General features: G+C 43.2%; 1 protein-coding gene across 7 annotated transcripts in view; it reads right to left on the reverse strand.

Moving 5' to 3' along the window:
* The window catches only part of ENTPD1 (ectonucleoside triphosphate diphosphohydrolase 1), a 119606-nt gene that overhangs the window by 52665 nt on the left and 39286 nt on the right, over positions 1-27655 (reverse strand). Inside the window, exon 1 of one of the 7 annotated variants that reach the window (XM_057531446.1) lies at positions 16958-17077. The exons of the other annotated variants lie outside the window; for them this stretch is intronic. The gene's annotated coding sequence lies outside the window, so the exon portion shown is untranslated. Of the gene's footprint in view, positions 1-16957; positions 17078-27655 lie in introns of those variants that run through there. 7 annotated transcript variants of the gene reach the window in all.

Raw genomic sequence — 27655 nt, forward strand, 5'->3', positions numbered from 1 at the left:
GCAAGCCATTTCCTTAATTCTCAGAATGGTGAGAACCCTCCCCAAATCCAAGCTCCCAGACACCAGCCAAAGGCCAACCTTGTAGGCAGGTCTCCCCAAGGATAGAGTCCCAGGCCTGCATGTTAATGCCCTTTTGCATTGAGCAATTCATAAAATATTTTACCATGTGACCTTCCTTACTCCCTCCCTTCTTCTTTCCCCTCCCTTCTTTCTCCTCCTTCTTCTCCCCCTTCCCTCTCTTCCTTCCTTCCTTAATTCTCTGAGCAATTAAAAATTCTTAATAAAAATTCCTGAAAACCCAAAGGCTCTGAGTTGAAGAGAAAGAATCTACAGAGGGTTTCCAGTTTGGATTAAAGTGACAAAGATGCTAGGAACCTGGAAGGTGGGCATCGGGTAAATGGGAAGAGATGCGTTGGTGGTTTGATGTCAACTTTGCTGATCCTCTGTCCACTCTACCACTGTGCCAGCCACTCACCAACTTAATTAGTCCAAGCAGCTGTCTCTGGGTCCCCACTCATTCAGTCTTCCCAGATCAATGTCATCTCTTTTGTATTCTTTAGTGCAAAATCATCAGGTCTCATTTGGCCAGGCTTTGGGTGGATTAAAAGCTTTATTCTAAGGGAAATTTGGCACCTCTGCTGTTATGTATCAATACAAGAGGGAACAGCTCTCTGAATAAGATATGATCAAGTTTCTAAATGTCCATGGTAACTCTGTCACAGATCATCTGGTATCTAAGCAGCTCTCTTCAACAATCAACACAGAGTATCTGCACTTCAGATGCTTATGTGAGAACTCAGTCTTAAATCGATTAGTATCTAGTTCCTGTCAAGGATGTGACAGATACAACTGATATTTGGGACGGGCAATCTGAGAGTACCCTAGATGTTTTAAAGCATATTTTCTGTACTCATTTAGTGAGGTGGAAAGCAGGAGGGGTTAAAGAAAGGTTCCTGGACCTTGGAGAAAGTGTCTTCCTTAAAGAAAAACAATTAAGATCAACCCATAACAGATGAGGGCAGCTCCTACCAAAATCGCCCACACTTTAAAAAAAAAAAGTATGTTCAATCTTGTGACTGGAGCATTTCCTCAAATCCAGAACGCAACTAAGAAAGTGGTGTCCTACTCAATTTTGTATACTGAATGAAGAAAGATGCGTGAATATGGTGAGGCAAGGTCATCTGCATGGAGTGAAAAGGCAACTAAAAGAACTGGTCAATGCAGTGTGCCTCTAGCACAGCCTTGGGGGAGAAGGTGCCTTGGCTCATGGCCACTTCTCTGAAAGTTCTTTCTCCATAGTGATGTAGGATGACTCCTCAAAGTTAATCAAACTAACCCCCTACTATGATTTCATGTTCAAGTCATCTTGCCATGATTTTTCTACAAGGTGAAAAGTGAGCTAATCACTGTAAACAATAGGGGGTATTATGCCACCTATAGATACCTCATATGCATGTTTGGTTTCATGGGATTCTCATTTTCTTTATTCCACAAAGTGAAATAGATTGTCTCTCCCTATGAGACGCAGGCTGCCTGTAGAATACCGACGCGATGCGGAGACCACAGGAGCCACGTGCACAGCACAGTCTATGCACTTCTTGCTCACACCCAGGCGGGCTGCTTTCTTATTTGCTCAGACTCACAGAGGTAGGAGGGGCTCAGCCAGACAAGGAAGCACACTTTAGGTGGTCAAAGCAGACAAGAGGGATCCCATATACTTTCTCTTCTTTGGAATTATAATAATGTTCTGAGTGGAGGGGAAAGTGTCTCCACCTCAGCAAAAGCTCAGGATACCACACAAGGATACCATACAAGGAACCATACCTTATGGTCCTTGGAAATGGTGGCTAAAATAGTTGAAATTCTTTATAAAAGTTCGTACACACCCAAAGACTCTGGGGAATGCAAGAGTTGAAGAGGAAAATTTTACTCCACCTTCCAGGAAAGTCTTTGTTGTCTAGAACTGACCTCTGAGAATGCTGCATTGGTAGACCGTCTTCAGGGATGGGATAGCTAAATCAGATAACAAAGACACTCCTGGGCCCACCACCACCAAGGCTCTTAGGACGGGGTGGAGAAAGGCCACTCCCCCTTTCCCCAGAGCTTTATACAGCGCAGGGACATTCATTCCATTTCTCTTGCCTTCGGCTCTCTGCCTCCAGCCTCCCAGTGAGCTGATACAGGCCGCACCAGTTCTTAAGATTTGACTTCCTCTGACTTGTTCTGTTTTCCTCCTTGCACTCTATGCATTCCTAAATTCCACCTTCCCACAGCCCACTCACTCCTTGATCCACCACACCTGGCTTCTGTCCCACCATTCTACTAACGCCACTCCCACAAATATCTGATGGATGCTTTTCCATTTCCTATAGAATTTGACACTGTTTACTACATAAGCTCTCTTTTCATGGCTCCCATGACACCAGACTCTTCTAACAGTCCTCTTACTTCTCTGACCCTTACTTTGCTGGCACCTTTTTCTCACCATACCCTTTAAATAAGGATGTTCCACAGTGTTCCATCTTGGAAACTTGGCTCATGTCACTTCATACACATACAACCAACTGAATGGTGATGGCTCCCTCAACTTTATTGGGACGATCCCCTGATCTGTATCTCCAGTACAGGACTTTATCTTGAGCTCCAAATCTATAATTCTAGTCACCTACTGAACATACCTGCTTTGATGTTCTACAGCCAAAATCACCATGTCTAAAACTAAACTTTCTTTCCCACTCCAATTGTTCTGTATAATCTGCTCAGTGAAGGTCAGCACCATGCCCCCAGTCTCCCCAGACTCTCCCTTCTCCCTCCAAGCAAACTCCCTCCGAGTTTTTACTGATTCTACCCACTAAATATCTCCCAAATCCTTTCATTTATCTATTTCTTGCCTGGACTTCTACAATAGCTTCTGTAGAGGCCTCCCCACATCTAGGCTCTTCCCCTTCTAATCTGTCCTCTACTTTGAAGCTACCATGATCATCCTAAAAATGCAAACCTGATTATATGACCCCACCAGTGTGAACTTCTTCAATGATTCCCATGTGTCTCAAAATAGAAGTTAAACTCTTTAACCACAATTTTAAGGCCAAGTCCCCACACAATTCAGGTGTAGTTCAAGGTGTTAGTCTCTAAATTGGCCCTTCTTTTTCATATCTTCATGTCTTGTACAATGTTCCTGCTTTTTTCTTCTGCCTGAAGCTCTCTTCTTTATCTTTTTGTACCTTATGAAGAAACTGAAGCTGAGGATAATCAGTTTATGTGTCACCACTTCCAGAAAGTCTTCCTGAAAGCCTCTAGCCCCTCCTCTAATGATGGATTAAATACCTTCCTTTGCATCTCTCTCATAGCTTCCCTCCCACAATGCTATAATGGCCTTTAACCTGTGTCAGTCTCCTCTATGAGACTGAGCACCTTGAGAACACAGTGTACCTTTTTAGATCTCCAGAAACCAGCAAAGGGTCTGGTCTGTGTCAGTATTCCATGTGTCAGTTGAATAAATGAATGGATAAGATTGATTTGAATTTTTAGTACACAATGTTTTCCCTCAAGAAAAGGGGAGATTTATTTGATTATTCCATATGTGTTTTAACTTCTCAACTCTATGGTTCTGACTATTTTTAGTGAGCTGCCAGGCAACTCGACTTCAGTTTGCATGTATTGTAGGAAGCAAGAGGGCAGATGTTTAGGCAGTAAATCCCAACTCTGGATCCCAGAGCTTAGTCATAAACTCCATGGAATACTTTCTCACTGAATTACCAAGAATAATAGACTCAGATGATAAGTGTATAATAGAAGGAACTACACATTTAGCCGGTCCTTTCTAAGCAAGCATGGTTAACTACACTGTCTCTGACAGTGAGTCATTCTAGGAGAAGCAGTATGATTAGGTAATAACGCATCCATTCCTTGTTTTTGATTATTATAACTATCCTGTAGGATGGACACTCACCCCTGCCTCTTAACTAGCTGTGTGACTTGGGAAAGTTACTTAGTCTTTTCTAAATTTCATTTTCTAGACTGAAATTTTAAAAACATCCATCACTTAATTTGGGAAGCTGATGTGAAGATGCAGTGAGCTCTGTATGAAAAGAATGATTAGAGTGATCCCAACCAGCCCCATGGCCTCGGTTAGTACTGTCCATATGTGGGAAATACACTAACTTATATTTAGCCCAGACACATGTATTCCTGACCTTTCAGCTGCCTCCTTGACCTTTCACCTTGGATAACTCAAACCTTTTCTGCCCAAACAGAATTCCTGCTTTCCCCTTCTCCCCAAACCTGTCCCTCCCCCAGCTCTCCATAGTTCGTTCAATGCCCATAGCTCAGTGAGCATCTCTACTGCTCATCCAGTTGTGACCCAAGAACAATGGCATCATCCTCCATTCCTTCCTCACCCTTGTCCTTCACATCCGAGGAGCCTGCTTACTCAGCAAATGTTACTGAGAGCTTGTGTCAAGTCCTGGGATTCTACCTCCCAAAGATTCTGATGCCCACGCCCCCCCTCCATCACCCTGCCACCTTCTTAGTCCAACCACCACCATCTCCCACAGCAGGCTCCTAACTGGTCTCCCTGCATCCACGCTTGCCTCTCGACAATTTGTTTGCCACACTGCAGCCACGGTGATCTTTTCAAAGTCTCCATATGATCACATCACCCACTAGTTACTTAAAACCCTTCATAGCTTCCTATTACTTTAGAATAAAGACCACAATCCTTCATGTAACCCGTAGGTCCTACTTGTCCTGTCCCTTCTTGGGTTTCCAGCCTCCCTTATCACCACCCTTCCCTCACTCTTTGCCTCCTTTCAGCCCTCACTTCACCTTTCTTCCCCTGCCCCCGGGCCCTCGCACAATTTTTTAACTCTGCCTAGAACCTTCTCCTCCCACTCTCTTTGCTTAGCTATATTCTGCTCGGCCTTCAGATTCCAGGCGCAAGTCCTTCCTCAAGGATGCCTCAGAGACTCCTTCCATGAACCCCACACTAGCTGGCACCCCTCACAGCACTCTAAACATTTTCTTCATATCACTTAAGGCTACTGTAATTAATTAGCTACATGCTTAAGTCTTTCACCTCGTCAGTCATTCTCAATTCTAGCTGCACATTAGAGTCACTGGAGAACTTTGTGAAAATACCAACCCCCCGAGTCCCATCCCAGACTAATTAAATCAGAATCACTGAGGTGAAGCCTGGGCATTGTTATTTCTTAATGGCGTCCTGGTGCAACTAATATGCAGCCAAGGTTGAGAACCACTGCTTTGGAGGCCAAGGACCAGGTCTGCTTATCCACAACTTTATCCCTAGTGCCAAGCACACAGCAGTGTCTGCACACAGTAGGCATTCAATAAATGGTAACTGTAGTTATGATTATTATTGTTGTTGTTGTTATGGTCAATATGGTTATGATTAAGATAATTTTTTCACACTTCTGGCATCTGTGATTCTTTACCACAAAACTCCAATTATGTAGCAGCCAAATCATGTTTTTAAAATTCAGCAAGTTTCTATTTTCCTGTCAACATAGAGCTTCAATTAAGGACTGACCAGACCTACTAGACAAAATATTTTCACAAGCTACGTCTCCAAGGTGAAACAAAATACACCATATTAAAATAAAACCTCAATTCATATCTTATAATTCCTTTCTATGTAGGTATGTATTAGTAACTATAGTCATTTGAATAGGAACTTTCTAGTTTTGTAACGACGAGTGTACTGGCCACTGCTTTGTCATTCTGATTTCCACTTGGTTTTGCTCTTCTCTGTTAGTAGTTTCTCTCTCCTGCCACATGACCTATTTTACTAAGCAAATGTCAACCCCCACACCCCACCCTTGCTCAGTGGTTACAGCCGAAGTTTCTTCAGCTTGCAGTTTTCCTGTTCAGCCCTGTGTCAGAGGGCAGGCTCTGTACAACTTTTAGAGAACCTTCTAAAGACATAGTTTCTATAGTCCTATAGTCCAGTTCTCAACCATAAACCTGCTCAGAATCACCAGGAAGGTTTATTAAAACAAAAACTGCTGGACCCCATCCTCAGAGTTTCTGATTCAGTATGTCTGGGGTGAGGCCAGAGAATTTGCACTTCTAACAAGTTTCTAGGTAATGCTGCTGATGCTGGTCCAGGGACCACACTTTGAAAACCACTGCTACCTCCCACTTAATGGCTGATATTTTAAAAAATAGAGAAGTTGTGAGGGCTTTTATGGGTACAGTGGGTGAAGGCTGTATCCAATTTATTCTTTATATTTAAGGCACAACCATGGGACTTTTTCCCGTGATTTCAGAGGGATTTTCTCTGCGCTATTTTTGTAAACAACTCAACACATCCCACCCATACTTCCCTTATTTTATAAGAGACTGTGAAGGTATGTGGGGGCAGCACACCTCCAGTCTGTTTCCAACAGGCAATTCCCTCAGCTACCGCCACGCTCCTTTTTAAAGGCAGCTCTGGTTCACCATCCCTGAAGCCAGCCAGCTTCGTGAAGCTGACTTCAGGATTGTTTAACACAGTGGTGGGAGGGGGCTTGAAATAGCAGTGAGGGAATTCCTAAGCAGCTCCTCAAAGAAGCAAGCTTCAAAATCACTCTAGGAGGTTTCATCAGGGGTTGGCGGGAAGAGGTGGAGTAAGGGATTCCAAGGGATACCAAAGAAAGCTACTGAGCCCAATGCCAGCACCCTGGCAAGATGGCAGGCAAGCAAGCAAGACACTGTCACTGGAAAAAAAACAGCTAGAGTGCACGTGAATTTTAGCCTTAGCAACTGCTAAGCATATCATGAAAGACTTTGTTATACATCTTTCTCATACTGAAGTACTTACCAGTAAAATTACATAATATGTGGGATTTGCTGTAAAAAATTCCAATACCAACAACAAAAAAGGCTTGGTGGAAGGGAAAGTAACAGAGGAAACAAAAATCTCAGAACATGTATTGATAAATGTTGAAGATAGGTAATGGGTATGTAGAGGTTTATTATACTATATACTAGTCTCTTTGTTTTTGTTTGAAATTTTCTATAACCAAAAAATTTTGTGAACCTCTTGCTGAAATAAAGTACACTATTTCTATAAATTTGAGAGACCACCAAAATTTATTAACTCTAACAACTTCCTGCATGTCTTCCCCATAATTACCCCATATCAAATTGGTGTAATTTGATATAACTTGACTTAGTAAAACTATGTCAGTTTCAAGTGATTGGGGACTTTTTTTGTCCTAGGTATTAATAAATCTTTCATGTTTATTTTAAGGATTTGCCAAGAATCAACCTCATGTGGAGTTTCCTGAATCCATCCTCTCCCACATTTTATGATTTAGATTACTAACTCTGAGAATTTAAAGAACATCATCTCTGTAATGTTCTTTAAACTTATTTAGAAAAGTCAGGGGCTCTCTTTTTTTTTTTTTTTAAAGGATTTTCTTATTTATTTATTTATTTATTTATTTATTTATTATTTTTGTCTGTATTGGGTCTTCGGTTCGTGCGAGGGCTTTCTCCAGTTGCGGCAAGCGGGGGCCACTCTTCATCGCGGTGCGGGGACCGCTCTTCATCGCGGTGCGCGGGCCTTTCTCTATTGCGGCCCCTCCCGTTGCGGGGCACAGGCTCCAGACGCGCAGGCTCAGCAATTGTGGCTCACGGGCCCAGCTGCTCCGTGGCATGTGGGATCTTCCCAGACCAGGGCTCGAACCCGTGTCCCCTGCATTAGCAGGCAGACTCTCAACCACTGCGCCACCAGGGAAGCCCCAGGGGCTCTCTTAATAACTTCCCATCTGTTTCAATGACTTCTTAATGATACATGTTTTAGTTTGAATTGATTGAACTGCATTTTTCTAGACTGAAGCAAAATAGAAGTTCAGAGGTTCCAATTCCTTTGTAAAAATCCATTATCATTGTGCATCTCCCTTCCTGTTCATGTTCTTGCACTGAACCATAACCAAAATAACATTTTTTTGTTATCTTTAGCATTTTTTCCTGCATGCCTCATCTCCAAGTGATACTAGACCAAGTAACACTACTTTTAAAAGAATTCTCCTAGCTTCTAAACATTTTCTCAATTACTTGCCATTTTTTCTCTATTGTACAAATACCTGGGGAAATTTTTTTTACTTTATAAAAGTTATGGTCATCATAGAAATTTTTAGAAAATAGAGAAATATATAATATAAAAGAAAAAACTCCCCCATCATTTCTGAGCTCCTTATCAAACTCCCTCTGGTCAAATGAGTGTTTTAAATGCCTTTCACTTTTCTTATCCATTAAGATTACTTGTGATTACATAAGCATATTTCTCATTTAGTTGGTTATTTCATTTTTTTAAAATTTATTTATTTATTTATTTTTGGCGGTGTTAGGTCTTCGTTTCTGTGCGAGGGCTTTCTCTAGTTGTGGTGAGCGGGGGCCACTCTTCATCGCGGTGCGCGGGCCTCTCACTGTCTCGGCCTCTCCCGTTGCGGAGCACAGGCTCCAAACGCACAGGCTCCAGACGCACAGGCTCAGTAGTTGTGGCTTACGGGCTTAGTTGCTCCGTGGCATGTGGGATCTTCCCAGACCAGGGCTCGAACCCGTGTCCCCTGCATTGGCAGGCAGATTCTTAACCACTGCGCCACCAGGGAAGCCTGGTTATTTCATTTTTAGACTCAACCTTTTTGAGCCATATTCTTTAGCAAATCTGGCCATGATATCTCACCTATCATCTTTCTGATTTTTAAAAAAAATCTGCCTTCTTAAAAATTGAAGCCATGTGCCTGGTTGCCTTATGTTTCTCTTCTTCAGGATTATTAATGCCTAAATGAACTAGTCATTTCTCCTACATTCCTAACTATATCTTTCTTTTGTATCAGAATTAAATCAAGGAAGAAGGGCACTAATATCTCCCTCTAACTTGCAAGGAAAATCAAGAATTTTTCACACTTTGTATTTTTTGGAAAATTGTATTTCCAATAAATGTCTACGTAAAGTTATAGTGCTTCAGAATTTCATACAGGGTTGTGGTGGGGGATAGTGGAGGACAGGGTTGCCAACATCTATTGTGACCTTCTCCAGGCCAGGCACTATAGTAGGCACTTCACATAACTTTTTTTCACTTAATAATCTTAAAGGTCCTGAATGTTAAGTACTGTTTTAGCCCCTGTTTTATAGATAAGAAAAATGCAAATGAGATAGGTTAAGCAACTTCTCCAAGACAAGGTGGTAGAATATCTTTGAAATACTGTACTAATAATTTGCATATCCAGTGTACCAAGTCCTCCTTTAGTTGAAATACTCCACTGATGGTCTATTTTGCTTCTGTCCTTGCTTTGCAATTTGTATGAAAAACACTTCATCCAAAGCCTCCACTTGACTGGGATGGCTTATCTTATACTCAAACAACAATGGCCTTTTCACTCTCCTTTGTATTCTCACCCAAAGCCCTTCATGGAGCTGCCAATCTCATGCTTCTTTGTATTTTGATACAGACAAACACTATCTTTAACATTCGCTCCCCATCCTAAAACATCTCTGTCTTTAAACAAGAAATAGACTTTGTGGCCCTTAATTAATTAGGAGGTCCATCCTCCTAAGCTCTTTGTAACATATAGAGCTTCATGTTTATGTAGAGTAGAAGAAGCATGTCTATTTCAATAGGTTAAACTTTGATTTGAAAAAATAAAAAGATGGTCAAAATAAAACTTGGAATACTAGACTGATCAAATTTCCCTAAAAGTTGTATCATGAATCATAGATTTAGTCTCCTTTTTTCTCTCTCAGCTCTTTTCCTGGAAATTAATATAGCTTATTATGCTTGACATTGGAAGATGCAAAGTCCATAACCCAGCACGTTCCTACGGTTCATTCTAACGTTGGTCGCTCACCTAAATCAAAAAACAAAAGCAAAACAAAAGCTAGAGGTTACTAGATCTGGGATCTTGAGTAAACTCACATTCTCACCCTTTGTTTTCTCAACTGTAAAATGAGGATTAACGGTAATATCTACTTGACAAGGTTGTTAAGATGATTAAATTTAACTGAATAATGGGTAAGAAACTGCCAAATGAACTGTAAATTAAATGACTGTGATGATGATTGTGGTCCACAGCGCCGTAACTTCATCTGTAATCTACATATAAAATCAAATATGCAAATATGCAATACCCGAGTAACCAGAGGCTTTTTACATCTGTAAATGGGGTTGAAAACTTTTTAAATTTCCCAAAATTTCAAGGTTCCTCTTTTTCTCATGATAGAAAAGTCTAGGGTGGATGAGAAGATTCCTGTCACTAGCATTTGCTGATACTTTTCCTCCCAGGATTTGGTGCTTTTAGGAGCCAGTTTTGCTGCTGACAATGGGCATGGGGAGCCAGAATCTAGGGCTGACCTTGGCTTGGTGGGTGTCATTCCTGAGCTGCCCTCTTCCTTGGGGAGCAACATTAGCCTCACGTTCTAGAATCAGTATTCACTTTCTCAGGCAAAGAAGCGGGACGCAGTAGGGAAGTTAGGGAACCCGCACATTCTTCCTCTCCTGCTGATCCTGCCCCTTGCCCCAGGTTTGGCTTTCAGGTTCTTTTCAGGGCAATATGGAGGGCCTTGTGCTCTAAGTACCCTCTACCTTCCACTGCTTCTCACTCAACTAATTTCCAATTTGGAGGAGTTAAAGAAGAAATAGTCTGGTGACCTTAAAAGTAGAAGGGAGCTGTGTGGTCCTTCATACCTTAGAGTGAATTGTTGAGATGGACTGTGTTCCCCAAGCCTGGCTGTGGCAAAGCTGAACAGAAAGAATAGGAGTTTGGAAGTAGTATAGAAAGCGGAGGGGCAAACCACCCCTTGGGATGGTTTAGGAGCAAAGGGCTTTAGGCAGCTCCCAGGCACTGGGCAGCAGGGTGGGAGGACATAAGGGATCAGGAGTAGAAGAGTGGCTCAGAAATGAGGCCCTCAGTTAACACATCTATTTCTTCACCAGCACCCAGTTTTGCCCAGTACCTACCCTGTCTCCTTCCCACCTCCTCAGGTGGAAAGAGCAGGACTCTAGACCAGAAAAGCTCCCGTCATCCTCACAGTCATGTTCATCATCATTTGTTATGTGCTTGCTGGGTACCAGGCACTGTGCTAAGCACTTTACATGCATTATTCACGAAATCCTCCAACACTGTAGATATCATTAGCCCACTTTGCAATTGAGGAAACTGGGGGTCAGAGAGTCTAGTAATGTGCTCACGGTCACACAGACACTGAGTGCAGAGCTGGAATTTGAACACAAGCCTGTCTGACTCTGGGAAGTCTATGCTCTTAATCACCAGGAGGAACTGATAATCATTTAACTCTTTTCTCTTCTATCCCTGCCACTCCCACCTACCACCTACCCACTTCCTTCAGCCAAGTGGAGCCAGTTTACATAGCCATCCTCTGAGAAAAGTTGCAACAGATGGTTTCTGTCTCATAAGTTGCTAGGTTGGGTTTTGTGACTAACCTTCCAGTCCTGTGACCTTATGATCTTGGCCACAAAAGATTGTTCCAGCAACTGCTGCTTGAGCCAAAGTGTGGGCTGGGCTTGCATGATCTCATTTAATATTTATAACAAAGTTATAAACTAAGTGCTAATATTAATCCCATTGTACAGGTGGGAAAACTGATACTCAGAGAAGTTAAGTTACCAACCTGAGGTCATACAGCTAGTAAGAGGCAGAACTAGGATTGGAAGTCAGTTCATCTGAATGCGTGAATACCCTGCTCTACCATCTTTTGGGGGGAAGATCAATGGAGTTGGCCTGGAACACGAGACCCTCCTGAAATCAATTAGTGACAACAGAGGGGAGGGGAGTTCTCCAGCCACTGCAGCAGATGCTGCAGAACAGAGAAGAGAATCAGCGAAGAGTGGAGTTTTTGCCATGCAAGAATGATCAGAGGGGGAGACTTCCACAGTAGCTGTCCATTCACGTGAGCTGGCACTACAACCGCAACAAAGAGGCCCCCATTCCAGCTGATATGCAGCAATAGAGCCTGTTACCTGTTTCCTGACTTCTCCGTATGGGCCTGTCAACTCCTATAACCTCAGGTAAAAGAACCCAGTCCGGGGCTTCTCTGGTGGCGCAGTGGTTAAGAATCTGCCTGCCAATGCAGGAGACACGGGTTCAAGCCCTGGTCCGGGAAGATCCCACATGCCGCGGAGCAACTACGTCTGTGAGCCACAACTACTGAGCCCGCGCTCTAGAGCCCATGCTCCACAACTACCGAAGCCCGCGCACCCTAGAGCCCGTGCTCCGCAACAAGAGAAGCCACCACAATGAGAAGCCTGCACACCGCAACAAAGAGTAGCCCCTGCTCGCCGCAACTAGAGAAAGCCTGTGCACAGCAACGAAGACCCAATGCAGCCAAAAATAAATAAATACATACATACATAAATAAATCTATTAAAAAATGGTAAACCAATTAAAAAAAAAAAAAAAGAACCCAGTCCATGTCATCTGTGCCTGACACATACACACTCCCTTAGGCTTAAACTCCCTGCAACACACCCCATCCCAATCTGGCCTGATGGAATGGAGTGGGGAGAGCATTGGAGCCTTGCACATCCTGATGCTTGAATCCTAACCCCACCCCAGCCTCCAGCTTTACTTCCTCTCCCCTTCACAAGTAACTCTCTCCCCTCCTTCCTCATTGTCTGCCAGCTCCAGGAGAAGGACACTGAGGCCTAGGGCTGTTTTCCAACAGGCCCTCAGTATTCTGGGTGTACATCAACTGTTTCCTGGGGGAACAGCAAGTCAGATGCAGTGTGCAACTCAGAAGGCCATACAAGTATTGGCCTCCAGAATTTCCACTTCCTGGGTCTACCAGGGTCTTGGGGTGGCTGGGGAGTAAAGCCAGAATCTTCTTCCAGGCCTTCACACCTGCAGTTAGCCCCCACTGTCTACATGAGACATCGGAGTGCACAGCAGTCCCCATGTCTCTGAGGTTGGCCAGAGTGAAGAGTTGCTGGTGAGAGTCAGTGCTGGAAATGCTGGCAACAAACCACGTAATACGTTTTCAGTGCTCCCATAAAGTCTGGGTATTCTAAGGAACTTGTACTCGTGAGCAGCTGGTGCTGTATCTTCAGATGTCACGCATGATGGGCTGTTCCAAGAAAGATCCAGGAATACAAAAAGCAGGATTTCTTGGCTTCAGTGTCTCTTCCCTTTGATACTCTGTCTTATGGAAAATTTGGCAAATAGTCAAATTGCTATCCTGATCTTTCCTACAAAAAACAAAAAAACAAAACTGAAGAAGAAAATCACCTGGTTATTAAAGCATCCCACCATATTCTGCCCTCAGGAAGGCAGGATACAGTAATCAGAAACAGACAAAAAGAAAAAAAAATTTGACTAGGAACCTGTATTTTTTACATAGATCTTCTACTTCCTTCCACCCCTCTTCCAGGGCCTCCTGCTGTTCTATTTCTTGGTCAACAAATTGTCCCATCTCCAAATCTGTTCCTCCTTTCCATAATCAGTAATATCTAGAAACTGAGTTCCCAAGGCAACCACAAATATTTGCTATCCTTTCTGTTATGTGACTTGCCCTAAAAATAAACTCAGATATTCTTCCTACCATCAAAATGCCAGGAAGAATGTAAATGGATATTGAGTTTTTTATGCAGACCTATGAAATAGAGAAGGCACAGTGCTACTTAGGCAAAATTTCTAGGAATACTGTGAAAGTCCTAAAATAGAAGATATTTATAAAAACTGGGCATGTTAGAAGATTATTCCATGTATAAAATGGAACAAGCAAAGGAAGGCTTGGGGAAAAAGGATTAGAATAAGCAGATACACATAAGCTTACACATACCCAAATAAGTAGAATTTGTTTTCCTTTTTAGAAAGGGAGTAGCAAAGAGAAGAGTGCACATTTGCTCTGAGGTCTGCTCAAGGTTTAGCCTCTTTTCTTTGAAATGCCCCCTTGATGTGCCAGCCAAGGACCCCCCGAGACCTCCATTTGAAACTGACAGCACTTGAAGCCAATTCACAAACAAGATTTGCTTTCTGTTCTCATGTGACTCTGGGGTGGTTGGCCTTGCAGGAATCATGGATAAAGTCTCCATTTAAGGCTCCAATGAGGTAATGACCCCACTACACAAATCATTGTGAATTAGGGAGCTTCCAAATTAAACGAGGTTCAGCAAATGGCAGTGCCACAATAGCAACAGTGATAGTCATAAAACTTTACATTTTGATGGTCTCAACAACAGTTTGCAAACACATTTATGTCCACTCTCTTTTCTGATACTCAGAAAAGACTCTCTAGGACACAGAGGATACATATACACACATACATAAATCCCGTTTTCAGGTATGTAAAAGCTGAGGCTAAAGAGCAAGGGAACTTGTCCAATCTGTGTGTGGCTGGGTGTACAAGCCTTCCACATCCAGCCCTGTGTCCTTTTACTTTAGATGTTCTCTATGTCTCCACCTCGCCATTCCCACTATCATCCAAGAATCCTAAAACCAATAGGATTTGTGGTACAGAGGACCGGAAGTTTAAAAAGCATCCTTAGAGCTTTCAGGGAATCAATTCAGAAATAGGTAAAACAATAGAAAGACTGTGGAGAAACAAACAAACAGGAAGTGTTCAGATGAACTAATGCAGGATGAAGTCAGTAAGGCAACAGGGAAATTCTCTCTCTCTTCCTCCCTCACATCCTCCCTGCTCATGACTATCTGTTCTAAGACCCAGGACTTCCTCAAATGGCCCTATAATAACCCTTTCCTCCAATATTGGACAGTCCCTTAAAGTCCTCTGGCTAAACTTCCTGACTGACCAGGAGCAAGTTTCCAATTTTTTCTTGGAGCTACCATATTAGTACCAGTCACATTCATATCCCTACTCCCTTCAGCACATGTTCCTTATATAATGTGGCATCTGGATTCTTCCCCTTTCTGGACACATCCATCCACCCAGTTTATCAACATCTCGCTTTCGATGTGATGCACAAAGGAAATGTACCACCCATAAAGTGATTTTCAGTTCTTCACTCAATAAATCAACCATAAAGTTGCGGGCAAAAAGGGCTGTTGTAGGAGTAAATGAGGTAGTGAAAGTCAAGCACTTAATAGGGGCTGGCACAACCTAAGTCCTTTATAGATCGCTGCAAATCAGTGCCTTCATGGCGCTATCTCTGCAGTATTAGCTACACACGTCAGAGCAGTGTGTTTTGAGAAAGACATTAACAAGCCAGAGGGAAGACGGTCCAAAGAAGAGAAAGAAGCTCCTACTCACTGAACTTCCATCAGCAATTTGTCCCTCTCTGTTTGCCCCTGCCCAGCTTTGCCCTCCTCTGGTAAAGATATAATTGGTTTTCATCCTGAGGGGCAACCCCACCTAAGTCCTGGAATATATTAGGAACTTTTTCACCTTAGCGGGAGAGCGTCTGAAAAACCGTGATTGCTCCCATGCCTGGCGTCAAGTGCCCTGGAAGGACTCTAACCTCCCCTTTGGGAGAATCTGGAAAAACTTCTTTAGCCAAATCCATCCCAAAGCGTATACCAGTCTGTCTGGCTACATTTCATTTCCGCCCCAGGACTAGAGTCTGGCCATACATGTTAACCAAACTGGTAGGGGGCTGACTCCCTCCACTGGTTTCAGTCCGCTCCTTTCCAGTAGGATCTAAATTCAGTTTCTGATGTCCCCCTGGTGCTCACGCAGACAGATCTCCCTACCTGACGATTTGGCTACAGACCAAGGATGTACTCCCCAGATGCCCCCTGGAGCTGGACCCCACACCTCAGATCAAAACCCTTAAATATGGCCATGGCCTGGATCAAACATGAGTTTATTCCTCTCCCTTGGACATGATGATCTGAACTAACCAAGGCAACTTCCTTTCACTCTCTCCCATCTGCAGAGCTGCAGGCATATGTCATGTCTACGGATATCCCATTTAGAACACTGACAGGAAGGAAAAAACGTACAAAGAGCAGACATATGAACTCACAGAGCAAAGCAGTCTATTTAGGATTTAGTATAGGGGCAAATAAGTCTAAAAATACTAATAGACCTAAAAACTTTAATAGTCATTACTGTTTTATAATTTCATCCATTCATTCATCCATTAATTATGCACTCATTCATATAACTCATGCATGCACTGATCTGAATCATATTTGATTGCCTGGAATGTGCTTGGTACTGGATATATAAATATGAATAAGACTTAATCACTGCTCATAAAGAACCATAAAAATTAATATTCAGAATGTCAATGTCATCACCTTGACCTATCAGATACATTTTTTTTAATGTTTGGTGTGCTCTCTTAAAGAAAAGGGAAAGATGCATTATACCTTAGTAAATTAGATAATTCCATTCAACAATATCAGCTATAATCAGCACGAAGTGTAATAGGTGAGCTTCTTTTCTTTAGGTAACAACACTATCAGCCTTGAGTCTGGCATTTCTAGGTCTGCATCTCACCTTTGGCCCTCCTAGTTATACGAGGCATTGCCCTCACTTCCTCACTTCTAATATGGGAATAACAGTAGTTCTCATCTCTTAAGATTACTATAAAGGTCCAGTGAGGTAATGTGTACAAAATGCTCAACATGGTGCCTGGAACAACCCTGTTTATGTTGTGCTTTCCTTTTCAAATATGCATATTATAGTTTTTATTTATGCACTTTACGTTAACAAGATCTTTCCATTTTTCAATATCACCTTAGCACCTCCGTTTGGGGTTAATACTATCTAAGGTCAAGTGCAACTGGCCTGGAAAAGGAAATCCTAAGAAGTTAAAACAGTAACTAACAGAGAGTCCCCCACCCCCAACCCTTCACTAGACACTTCCGTCCCCGACACCCTCCCTGTCCCTTACGCGAACCAAGCCTCTTCCCCATGCAGGGCCTTGGCATATGCTGTTTCCTTTTCCTGCTGTATGTTCCCCTTGCCACATCCTCCCCCAGTTTCTGCCTTCTCATTTCTTAGATCTTAACTTCACCTCACTTAATCGTACCTGACTTTTGTTGGGTGCCTGCTGTCCTCCTGACACTGTAATGAGTGCTTTCATGGGCTTTCTTATTCAGTCCTGGCAACAAACCCTGAGCCTCTACCCTCACAGAGGCTTTCCAGCAATAATCAGGTGACCTGTGGAGACAGGACTCAGATGCAGACTCTGTGCCCCACCTCCCTGCCCCTACCCACCTGTACCCCCTCACCTCCCTGCACCCCACCTCCCTACACCCTCTACCTCTTCACCCCTCACCTCTCTGACCCCACCTCCCTACACCCCCACCTGCCTGCATCTCTCACCTCCCTGAATCCCCACCTCCCCTCACCCCTCACCTCCCTGCATCCCCATCTCCCTGCATCTCCTACCTCCCCACACCCAACAAAAAAAAAACCCATAACACTAATCAAAAGCAGCCCAGAAATTAAAATTTGTGAGAAACTTATCAAAACTATCACCTACTAGGAAAAGATGCACATGAAACTTCCCAGGCTAAAACTAAACCAATGGCAGGACACAAACAAACGTATGGACACCAAGGGGGGAAAGTGGCGGGGGAGGGGGGTGGTGGGATGAACTGGGAGATTGGGATTGACATGTATACACTAATATGTATAAAACAGATAACTAATAAGAACCTGCTGTATAAAAAATTTTTTTAATTGCTATAAATAAATAAATATAAATAAAATGAGACTACCCCATTCAAGGCTCAGTGTTTCAAAGCACATCTGGAGTCTGCATTAAGTTACAGATACTACACTTAAAGTGAGACCTCGACAGCTAGGAGCTGATCCAAAGCTTTCCAAACTGCTAGCCAACTGGAGCTTGACAAAAGAGTGACATACAGTAGGAGAGACTAGGCCTCTTCAGGCTGGGGAATGGCAGACACAGAGGAGTCATGACAATATCCTTTCAAATATCTAAGGGACTATCCTATGGAGGGGGATTTAGATTTGGTCCATATCTCTATGGCCAAGAGGACAGAACTAGTGCTAATGTCAGAGGAAAAATGCGGGGAAGGAGAAATGCTTCAGTTAAACATTAGAACGATCAGATCTTTCTAACAGAGCTGTCTAATATAGTAAGACAACTGTCTCTGGGTATTGTGGGGAGGTAAAATATAGTAGGGTAAGAAGAAACTTTAAGGATTCAATAGAGAATCCAACTTGATTGAGAAGCTGGACTGTGGATGTGGCTGGTCCATGATGACTTTTTCAGACATCCATGGTAAGAAAAATAAAACAATGATATACTCTCTAAGACCCATTAACTATAAAATGAGGATAATAATAATATCAACCAGATAGAATTGTGTGAAGATAATAATAATATGTAAAAAATGTCTTCAACATGAAAGACAGAGATGAAAACAAACAACAACAACAACAAAAAGAGGAAACAGAAGAAAGCTTCAATTTCTAGCCTCAGAGAAATAAGAAAATATTACATCTATGAGACCAAAAGTGTGTACAGTTTTGTTTAAAGAGATCAGAAAATAAAAACAAGCTTTTACAAATTTAAACTATAATAACTGAAATAAGAAATTTTAACAAATGGTTGAAAGATAAAGTTGAGGAAATATCCTAGAAGGTAGAGCCAACTGTCAAAGAGTAAAGAGAGAAAACAAATGAAATGAAAATTATTACCACAAGAGAGACATCTGACTAATAGGCCTTCTAGAAAGAGAGAACAGAGAAAATCGTGGGAAGGAAATTATCAAAGAAACCATATGAGAAAATTTCCCAGAACTGAAAGATCTGAGTTGCCAGACGGGAGGGGCTGAATGCCTAACACAATAGATGAAAAACACACACCAAAGTACATCAGCATAAATATTAGTACGTAAGGGATAAAGAAAAATCCTAAATGCTTCCTGGAAACAGAGGGTGGGGTGGGAGGAGCAAGTGATATAAAAATAATTGGGAATAAGAATAGCATTGAATTTCAAAATTCTGATACACAAAGGCCTCAACATTTTTCCTCCAACGCACCTTTTCTCAGGAAGTTACTGAAGGGTGTGCTCCACCCAAATGAGGTAGTGAACCTAGAAAGAGGAAGCGATATAATACAAACTGAGAATCAACACAGGAGAGAGGTCAAGGGAAGCCCAGCAAGACAACTATGCAGCTGGCCAGGAGAGCAGCCAGCTTAGACTAGAACAGGACAACAGATTCAGAGAGGAGGTTTTAAAAAAGGACAGACAGGGGGACTTCCCTGGTGGCGCAGTGGTTAAGAATCTGCCTGCCAATGCAGGGGACACGGGCTCAAGCCCTGCTCCAGTAAGATACCATGTGCCGTGGAGCAACTAAGCCCGTGGGCCACAACTACTGAGCCTGCACTCTAGAGCCCACGTGCCGCAACTATTGAGCCCATGCACCACAACTACTGAGCCCGCGTGCCACAACTGCTGAAGCCCGCTTACCTAGAGCCCGTGCTCCACAACAAGAGAAGCCACCGCAATGAGAAGCCTGTGCACCACAACGAAGAGTAGCCCCCGCTCGCTGCAACTAGAGAAAGCCCGCACACAGCAACGAAGACCCAACACAGCCAAAAATAATAAATAAATGTATTTGCCTTAAAAAATAAATAAAAATAATAAATAAATTTTTAAAAAAAAGGACAGACAGGAAAAGAAGAGGGACAAAAAAGAAAAGATTACTATGTAGGAAATTATATCAAAGGGTTTGCAAAAACAATTACTATTAGAGACATAGATGAAGAAATGAGACCTTATTAACACCAGCAAAAATGAAAAGTTGTACAGGAAAGGAAATCTAAGGCACAAACAATACTTACCTAGACATGCTAAGGTAAATATTGGATACTGATTTAACCAAAAATTGTGATATCACTATATGGAAGTGGTATGAAGAGGACAACCCTGGGGGAATGTAAGAAAGCAAAGTACTCAGCTACCACAATAGAAAGCAACAGATAACATCTAAATTAGCAGAGGAAGCACAAATGGCAAAAGAAATCCTAAAAAGATTTAAAGGGCTACTCTGGAGAATAGGGTTTAAGGGTGAGGGGAGGGTAGAAAGTGATTGGATGGGTGACTGCAATTCTTTGCTATGATTATTAAACTTGACTTTTAATTATATGCATGTATTACTTTGGTAAAAATTGATATTGACTTTTTAAAAAGAAAAATCCTGACAGTCCATCAAATTTTAAAATTCCTGGGCTTCCCTGGTGGCGCAGTGGTTGAGAATCTGCCTGCCAATGCAGGGGACACGGGTTCGAGCCCTGGTCTGGGGAGATCCCACATGCCGTGGAGCAACTGGGCCCGTGAGCCACAACTACTGAGCCTGCACATCTGGAGCCTGTGCTCTGCAACAAGAGAGGCCGCGATAGTGAGAGGCCCACGCACCGCGATGAAGAGTGGCCACCGCTCGCCGCAACTAGAGAAAGCCCTTGCATAGAAACGAAGACCCAACACAGCCAAAAATAAATAAATTTATTTAAAAAAAAAATTCCTGTAGCCACTGAACTAGGCGGTTATCAAGGCCTGTTCTGCTTTGAGACTTATTTGATTTCCTCATGTCCTCTAGTGGATCTATTGTTCTGTGCTGGGAAACTTCATTTACAAGGCAAAGGAGCATCGTTGCCAATTTTACTATACCCATACGCTAAGAGTTTAACAGTTTTCAGTTTTGTAAACGCATGTTCTTTTTTAATCCAATATAATTTCCTCATTTCACTTTCATTCTTATTTTCACCTGCTTCTGCTATTTGAAATTCATGAGTATTTCTTACCTGCTTAATTTTTTACTAGTCAATTAGTTACTTTTAATTTAACATTAAAAGTTTTCCATGACAGATTTTTTTATGATTGCAAAATATTATATGCTCACTGTTAAAAATTTGGAAAATACAGAAAAGTGTAAAAGAGGAAAATAAAATTCACTCTTTTGATCACCCATAAATAGTCCGTTTATGGACTTTTATAGTCCTTTTTTCACTATATATCTTGCCAGTCTTCCTCCTGTGTATATTTCATGTCTACATTTATTAAATATTTTAACAAAATGGGTCTTGATTGTTCAACTTTATAACTTGTTTTTCTCCCAACAATGCTTTTTTTCTCTTGTCCTTGGAAATTCTTTCACAACATCATTTAATTATTTGGTTGTTTCACCTAGACATATACATTAGGTTATTTCTAGTTGTTCACCATTACAAACAATGCTCTAATAAATATCCTTGAAGGCACATCTATGCACACATCCAGGCTGCTTTACTTAGGGTGAGTTTTCATAGTAGACGTTCTGGGTCAGAGTGTGCACATTTTTAAGGCTTTGAATAATTATAGCCACATTTCCCTCTAAAAAAGTTTACCCATTGCCAACAATCTCGCCAACAATTTGGGCCACCTCTTCAACAACAATGGACATTTTTTAAAAAAAAACCAAAAAACTTTGCCTTTTGATATGTGAGAAACACAGCCCTGGTTGGGTGTTCAGGGGTCAGTGGCAGACCTTCTGGAATCTATCTTGGGGATATTCTCAGATGTGTAACTGGTATGTTTTCTATAGCATATTTTTGACATCTAGGATCATTTTACATATTAGGATGAATCATAAGAAATTGCCAATACTTGACAATTTTTGACCGTACAAAACTGTCAGTTTCAAAAGCCTCAACCTAATAAATATATTTGCAAATTGGGGAAGGTCTTATAGGCAAAGAATTGGCCAAATCGCCATTGCCTTTTAAAAGTTTCTCAGTTATGGGGGGGCTTCCCTGGTGGCGCAGTGGTTAAGAATCCGCCTGCCAATGCAGGGGACATGGGTTCGAGCCCTGGTCTGGGAAGATCCCACATGCCGCGGAGCAACTAAGCCCGTGAGCCACAATTACTGAGCCTGCGCGTCTGGAGCCTGTGCTCCGCAACAGGAGAGGCCGCGACAGTGGGAGGCCCGCACACCGCGATGAAGAGTGGCCCCCGCTTGCCACAACTAGAGAAAGCCCTCGCACAGAAACGAAGACCCAACACAGCCAAAAATAAAAAAATATAAAAAATTAATTAATTAATTAAAGAAACGTTAAAAAAAAAAAAAGTTTCTCAGTTATGGAAGAGCCACCAGTACAACTTGCTCTAACGTGTAGGCCTTGCTGTGTTTCTGCCAACTGGTTGGATGGCTTGGGGTGAGTCAAAGTGAACCACGACTGGGGCAGGAGGGGGACTCAATCACTGGAGTCCACTGAAAGGTGGCCTTCCTATAGAGAAGCCCTACTGTGAAGCAGGATTTGGAAAGAAAGTATATAACCAATAAGGGTAAAAAGAAGTCAGAGAAACCTCAGGAACACTTTATGTGTATGAGGAAATGTCTAGTGGGTATGGCTCTTGACTAATAGAGAAATATTTATCACCCTAAAGGGGAAAGGTATCTGAGGAGCACCATCGTCTCTCATGAAAACAGGTGTCTCTAACTGTTCCGAGTTCACGCCCACAGATGAATTAGAGGACTAGTTTGGCATGAGTGAAAGTTTGCAGGAAAAAATTATATGTCATCAAGGTCTAAGCGGTCCTGCAGGACATCACTAACAAGAAGCTGAAATGTAACAGGAAGCATGGTGTCAAGGAAAAGGGTCTCTCAAAAGACAGGGAGGTGGGGCTTCCCTGGTGGCGCAGTGGTTGAGAGTCTGCCTGCCAGTGCAGGGCACGCGGGTTCGAGCCCTGGTCTGGGAGGATCCCACATGCCATGGAGCGGCTAAGTCCGTGAGCCACAGCTGCTGAGCCTGCGCGTCTGGAGCCCGTGCTCCGCAACGAGAGAGGCTGCGACGGTGGGAGGCCCGCGCACCGCGATGAAGAGTGGCCCCCGCTCTCCGGGACTGGAGAGAGCCCTCGCACAGAAACGAAGACCCAGCACAGCCAAAAATAAATAAATGGATAAATTTAAAAAAAAAAAAAAAAAAGACAGGGAGGTGGACTCCAAAACACACTCAGCCACTGCCCAGCTGAGTAGCTTGGGCATATTCCTTCCTAACTCAGGACTTCAGTGTTTCTGTCACTCAGATACTGCTGTAATTTGGAGAACAATTTAGAAATTCTACTTTTAGGAATTTATCCTAAAGAAATCTTCAAAGACATGCACTGAGATTGATCCACAACAGTTTTTATAATAGTAAAATATTTGGAAATTTCCTAAATATTCCATAAAAGGTAATCATTAAATAAGTACATGGTATATGTTCAAATGATGGAATACTATATGCAGTCATTAAAAATCATACGGTAAAAGCCATTTGATTGTCATGACAAATTATAAAGTAAAATTGAAGATTGCAATCAGTATGAATAACATGGCTCCAAATTTTAAAAAAATAAATAATAATAATAAACAATAAAAAGTAAGAGAAAGAAGAGAACAAGAGAATGACATGACAAAGAGGTATGAACAGTGAGCTTACAGAGAATTTTTATTTTCCTACTTGTTCTTTATGTATCCCAAATTTCCTGTAATAAACTTGTATTATTTGTGTAATTTCAAAAGACAGCAATGTAATTATTTCTATTTTAATGAAGAGATTTGAGAATACTCAAGTCCCTTCCAGTGCTAACATTCACTGAGTCTTTTTAAAATGCCAAATACAGAAATATCTAGACCACGTTTGAATTGTGATTTCCTACTCCTACCCTGCCCTTAATCTCCCTAAAAGTGTAAAGTCCTCCAAATCATTGGATTTTGCAAACAGATACACCATATGAAACCATAAGGCAGTTCTGGAAAGTGTAACAGTGACTAGGAGCCTGGGGTTTGGGCTATCTTCACAGTCTGAATCCTGGAGTGAGCACACTGAGAAAGACACATTTGTAAAAGAACACACTTCCTAGCCCTGGAGGGCCTCTGGCTTTTCTTTCAGAGAAAATGTCTGCAATCCGGATGGTCTATCAGCACCAGGGGTTACATGCCTTCCTATAAAAGTTTCCATTCCTAAAAATCTTTACAGAGAACTGATACTGGAGACTGTAAATAGGATACACAGGACAGAAACAGGCTATTTCTAGCTAAAGTGAACATTTGCTGTATTGTCTGCCAAGAATCCATTTCCCCTTCTTCTGGTACTAGGACTCTGAATTTCCTTTGAGGAACCATGCCTCCCTCACACTCAACCATGTTCTTCAGGTACCACTGATTCCTCCTTAGTTCAGGGAGGGAGGAGGGGGAGAGGAGAAGCAATAGGACGAACTCCAGTGAGAATTCTGCTCCCAGCACTCCACCAAACGGGCTCTTACCGAGATCACCATGGACCTCCACTGTGCTAAATGCAATGGTCAAGTCTCAGTTTCACCTTATTTGACCCATGAGCAGCATTAGATCCAGCCAACCACTTCCTCCTCTTAACACACTTTCTTTACTTGGATCTCAGGACAACATACTCTCCTAGTTTATCCCCCTCCTCCCACCCCAAAACACACACACACACACACACACACACACACACACACACACACACACACACTCTCTCTCTCTCTCTCTCTCTCTCTCTCTCTCTCTCTCTCTCTCTTTCTCAGTCTTGTTGGATGATTTCTCCTCTTGTCCCCAACCATTAAATTTGTAGCATCCCAAGGCTCAGTCCTTGGAATTTCTTTTCTATCTACATTCACTCCTTTGGTGTTCTCATCCAGTCTCGTTGCATTTAAATCCAGTCTCACTGAGTTTAAACACAACCTAATGACCCAAATTAGGGTCTCCAGCACAGTCTTCTCCCCTGAACTCCAGACTTGTATATTCATCTGCTTAATTCAAAAACTCCATGTCAAATAGGCATTTCTTTTCTTTTTTCTTTTTTTTTTTTTTTTTTGGCCATGCTGTGCAGCATGCAGGATCTTAGTTCCCTGACCAGGGATCGAACCTGCGCCCCCTGCAGTGGAAGTGGGGAGTCTTAACCACTGGACCATCAGGGAAATCCCAAACAGGCATTTCTTATCAAAGGCATCTCAAACTTAAAACATCCAAAACTGAGATCCTGAGCTTCCCACTCAAACATGTTCCTCCTACAGTCTTTCCATTTCAGCTCAAGGCCACTCCATCCTTCTAGTTTTTGGAAGGCCCAAAACCTTGGAAACAAATGTCCTTCTCTCTTTGTTTTCCATCCAGATCCAATCAGGAAATACTATTGGCTCTGCCTTCAAAATCCAATCACTTCTTGGGAGAGTTCCCAAGAGGGTAGAGTAGGAAGCTTATACCTTCTCATGGGCACACCAAAATTACAACTATTTACAGAGCAACTATTGATGAGAAAGACCAGAACCTACCAGAAAAGATATAAAGAAGGAACTACAATGAGATGGGTAGGAGGGGCAGAGGCACAGTATAGTCAAGACCCATATCCCCAGGTGGGTGACCCCCCCCAAAGGAAAGAATAATTACAATTGCAGAGGTTCTCCCCAAAAAGCGAGGGTCTGAGCCCCACATGGGGCACCTCAGCCCTAGGGTCCTGCATAAGGAAGTCGAGCCCCCAGAACGTTTGGCTTTGAAGGCCAATGGGGCTTACTTTTGGGAGACCCAGAGAGCTGTGGGAAATAGAGACTCCATTCTTAAAGGGCTCACACAAAATCTCACATGCTCCAGGACCCAGGGCAGAAGCAGTCATTTGAAAGGAACCTGGCTCAGACCCACCTGATGATCTTGGAGAGTCTCCCAGAGAGGCAGGAGGCAACTGGAGCTCACCCTGGGGGCACAGGCACTGGCAGCAGGCATTTTTTGGAGCTCATTCTACTGTGTGGACACTGGTGCTAGCAAGCTCCATTTTGGAATCCTCCCTCTACTTTATTAGTCTTGGGACCTAGCCCCAGCCCCGCTCACCAGCCACTAAGCAGCAGTACTGGGATGCCTCAGGCCAAGCAACTAGTCAGGCCAGGACACAGCCCCACCCACAGCAGGCAGGCTGCCTTAAGATCCCCTGAGCCCAGAGCCATCCTTGGACACAGCCCTGTCCATCAGAGGACCCAGAACCTAGCCTCACACACCAGTGTGCAGGCACCAGCCCCAGGACACCCCGGGCCCTGGCCCCACCCACCAGTGGGCAGACACCAGCCCCAGGACAACCGCAGCCCTGCATCTTGCCACGGAACGACCCAGCCCACCACCAGCAGGTAGGCACCAACCCCAGGACCCACTGGGCCCCAGCTCTGCCCACCAGCAGATCAACACCAGCTCCGAGGCAAGTTGAGCCCCTCAGCCAGCCACACTGGGATGGGGCCTCACTTACCAGCAGGCCAACACAAACTCCAGTACATCCCAGATCCTGCAGCCAGCTGTGTCAGGAACTGGCCCCACCCACCAGCAGTCCAACACCTGCTTTTGGACCCCTGGGCTCTGGAGCCAGAGACTCTAGGATCTGGCTCTGCCCACCAGTGGGCCAGCACCAGCCCTGGGACTCCCTGAGATCCAGCCCCACCCACCAGCAGGCTGACACCAGCTTCAGGACCCCCAGGGCCCTGTAGCCAGAGACCTTGAGACATGTGTCCACCCACCAGTGGGCCAACATTATCCCTGGGATCCCCTGGGCTCTAGCCCCACCCACTCAGGTCAACACCAGCTCTGAGATACCTTGGATTACTCAGCCAGCTGCCCCAGGTTCAGCCCCACTCACCAGCAGGCCAGCACCAGCTTTAGGACACCCCAGAACCCACAGCTAGCCATGTCAAGAACAAGCTCCACCCACCACCAGGCCAACACTAGATCAGGGAACCCTGACGCCACAACCACCACCCCAAAACTTGGCTCTGCCCACCAGTGAGCCAGCGCTAGGCTTGAGACCCCTGGGGTTCTGCAGCCAGCTGCCTTATGACCCAGCCCCACCAACCAGCAGCTAGCAGCCCCCACACAAGGCAGGACGTGGCAACCAACCAGACTGGGGGCCAGCCACACCTACCAGACCATCCACAGCAGTCAGCCTGCTGCAACAGAAGGACTCAGCCCACATAGGGGCACCCCTAGAGCATATAGCTTTGGTGACCAGAGGGGAGTGTGCTGCTGGGACTCATAGGACATCTGCTCACTTCTCTAAGGTTGGGAAATATAACCAACCTGGCAGATACATAGAAATAAAAACAGCAACTTAGGCAAAATGAGGTGACAGAGGAACATGTTCCAAAGGAAGAAACAAGATAAAATCCCAGAAGAAAAACTAAGTGAAGTGGAGATAGGCAATCTATCCAATAAAGAATTCAAGGTAATGATTGTAAAGATCAACGAACTCAGGAGAAGAATGGATGAACAGAGTGAGAAGTTAGAAGTTTTTAACAAAGAGAAAATAAAAATAAGAACCAAACAGAGATGAAGAATACAATAACTGAAATGAAAAATACACTAGAAGGACTCAACAACAGACTAAATGATATAGAGGAATGGATCAGCAAACCAGAAGACAGAGTAGAGGAAATCACTGATGCTGAACAGAAAAAAGAATAAAAAGAAATGAGGAAAGTTTAAGAGACCTCTAAGATTATATCAAGCATAATCAGCTGACTTTTCAGCAGAAACTCTGCAGGCCAGAAGAGAGTGGCACAATATATTTAAAGTAATGAAAGGGAAAAACCTACAACCAAGAATACTCTACTCAGCAAGGCTTTCGCTCAGATTTAATGGAGAGATCAAAAGTTTCATAGACAAGCAAAAACTAAAAGAGTTCAGCGCCACCAAACCAGTTTTACAAGAAATGTTAAAGGGACTTCTCTAAGACATAAGAAAA

The sequence above is a fragment of the Balaenoptera acutorostrata genome, chromosome 16 (assembly GCF_949987535.1).
Source record: "Balaenoptera acutorostrata chromosome 16, mBalAcu1.1, whole genome shotgun sequence".
Classification (NCBI taxonomy): domain Eukaryota; kingdom Metazoa; phylum Chordata; class Mammalia; order Artiodactyla; family Balaenopteridae; genus Balaenoptera; species Balaenoptera acutorostrata.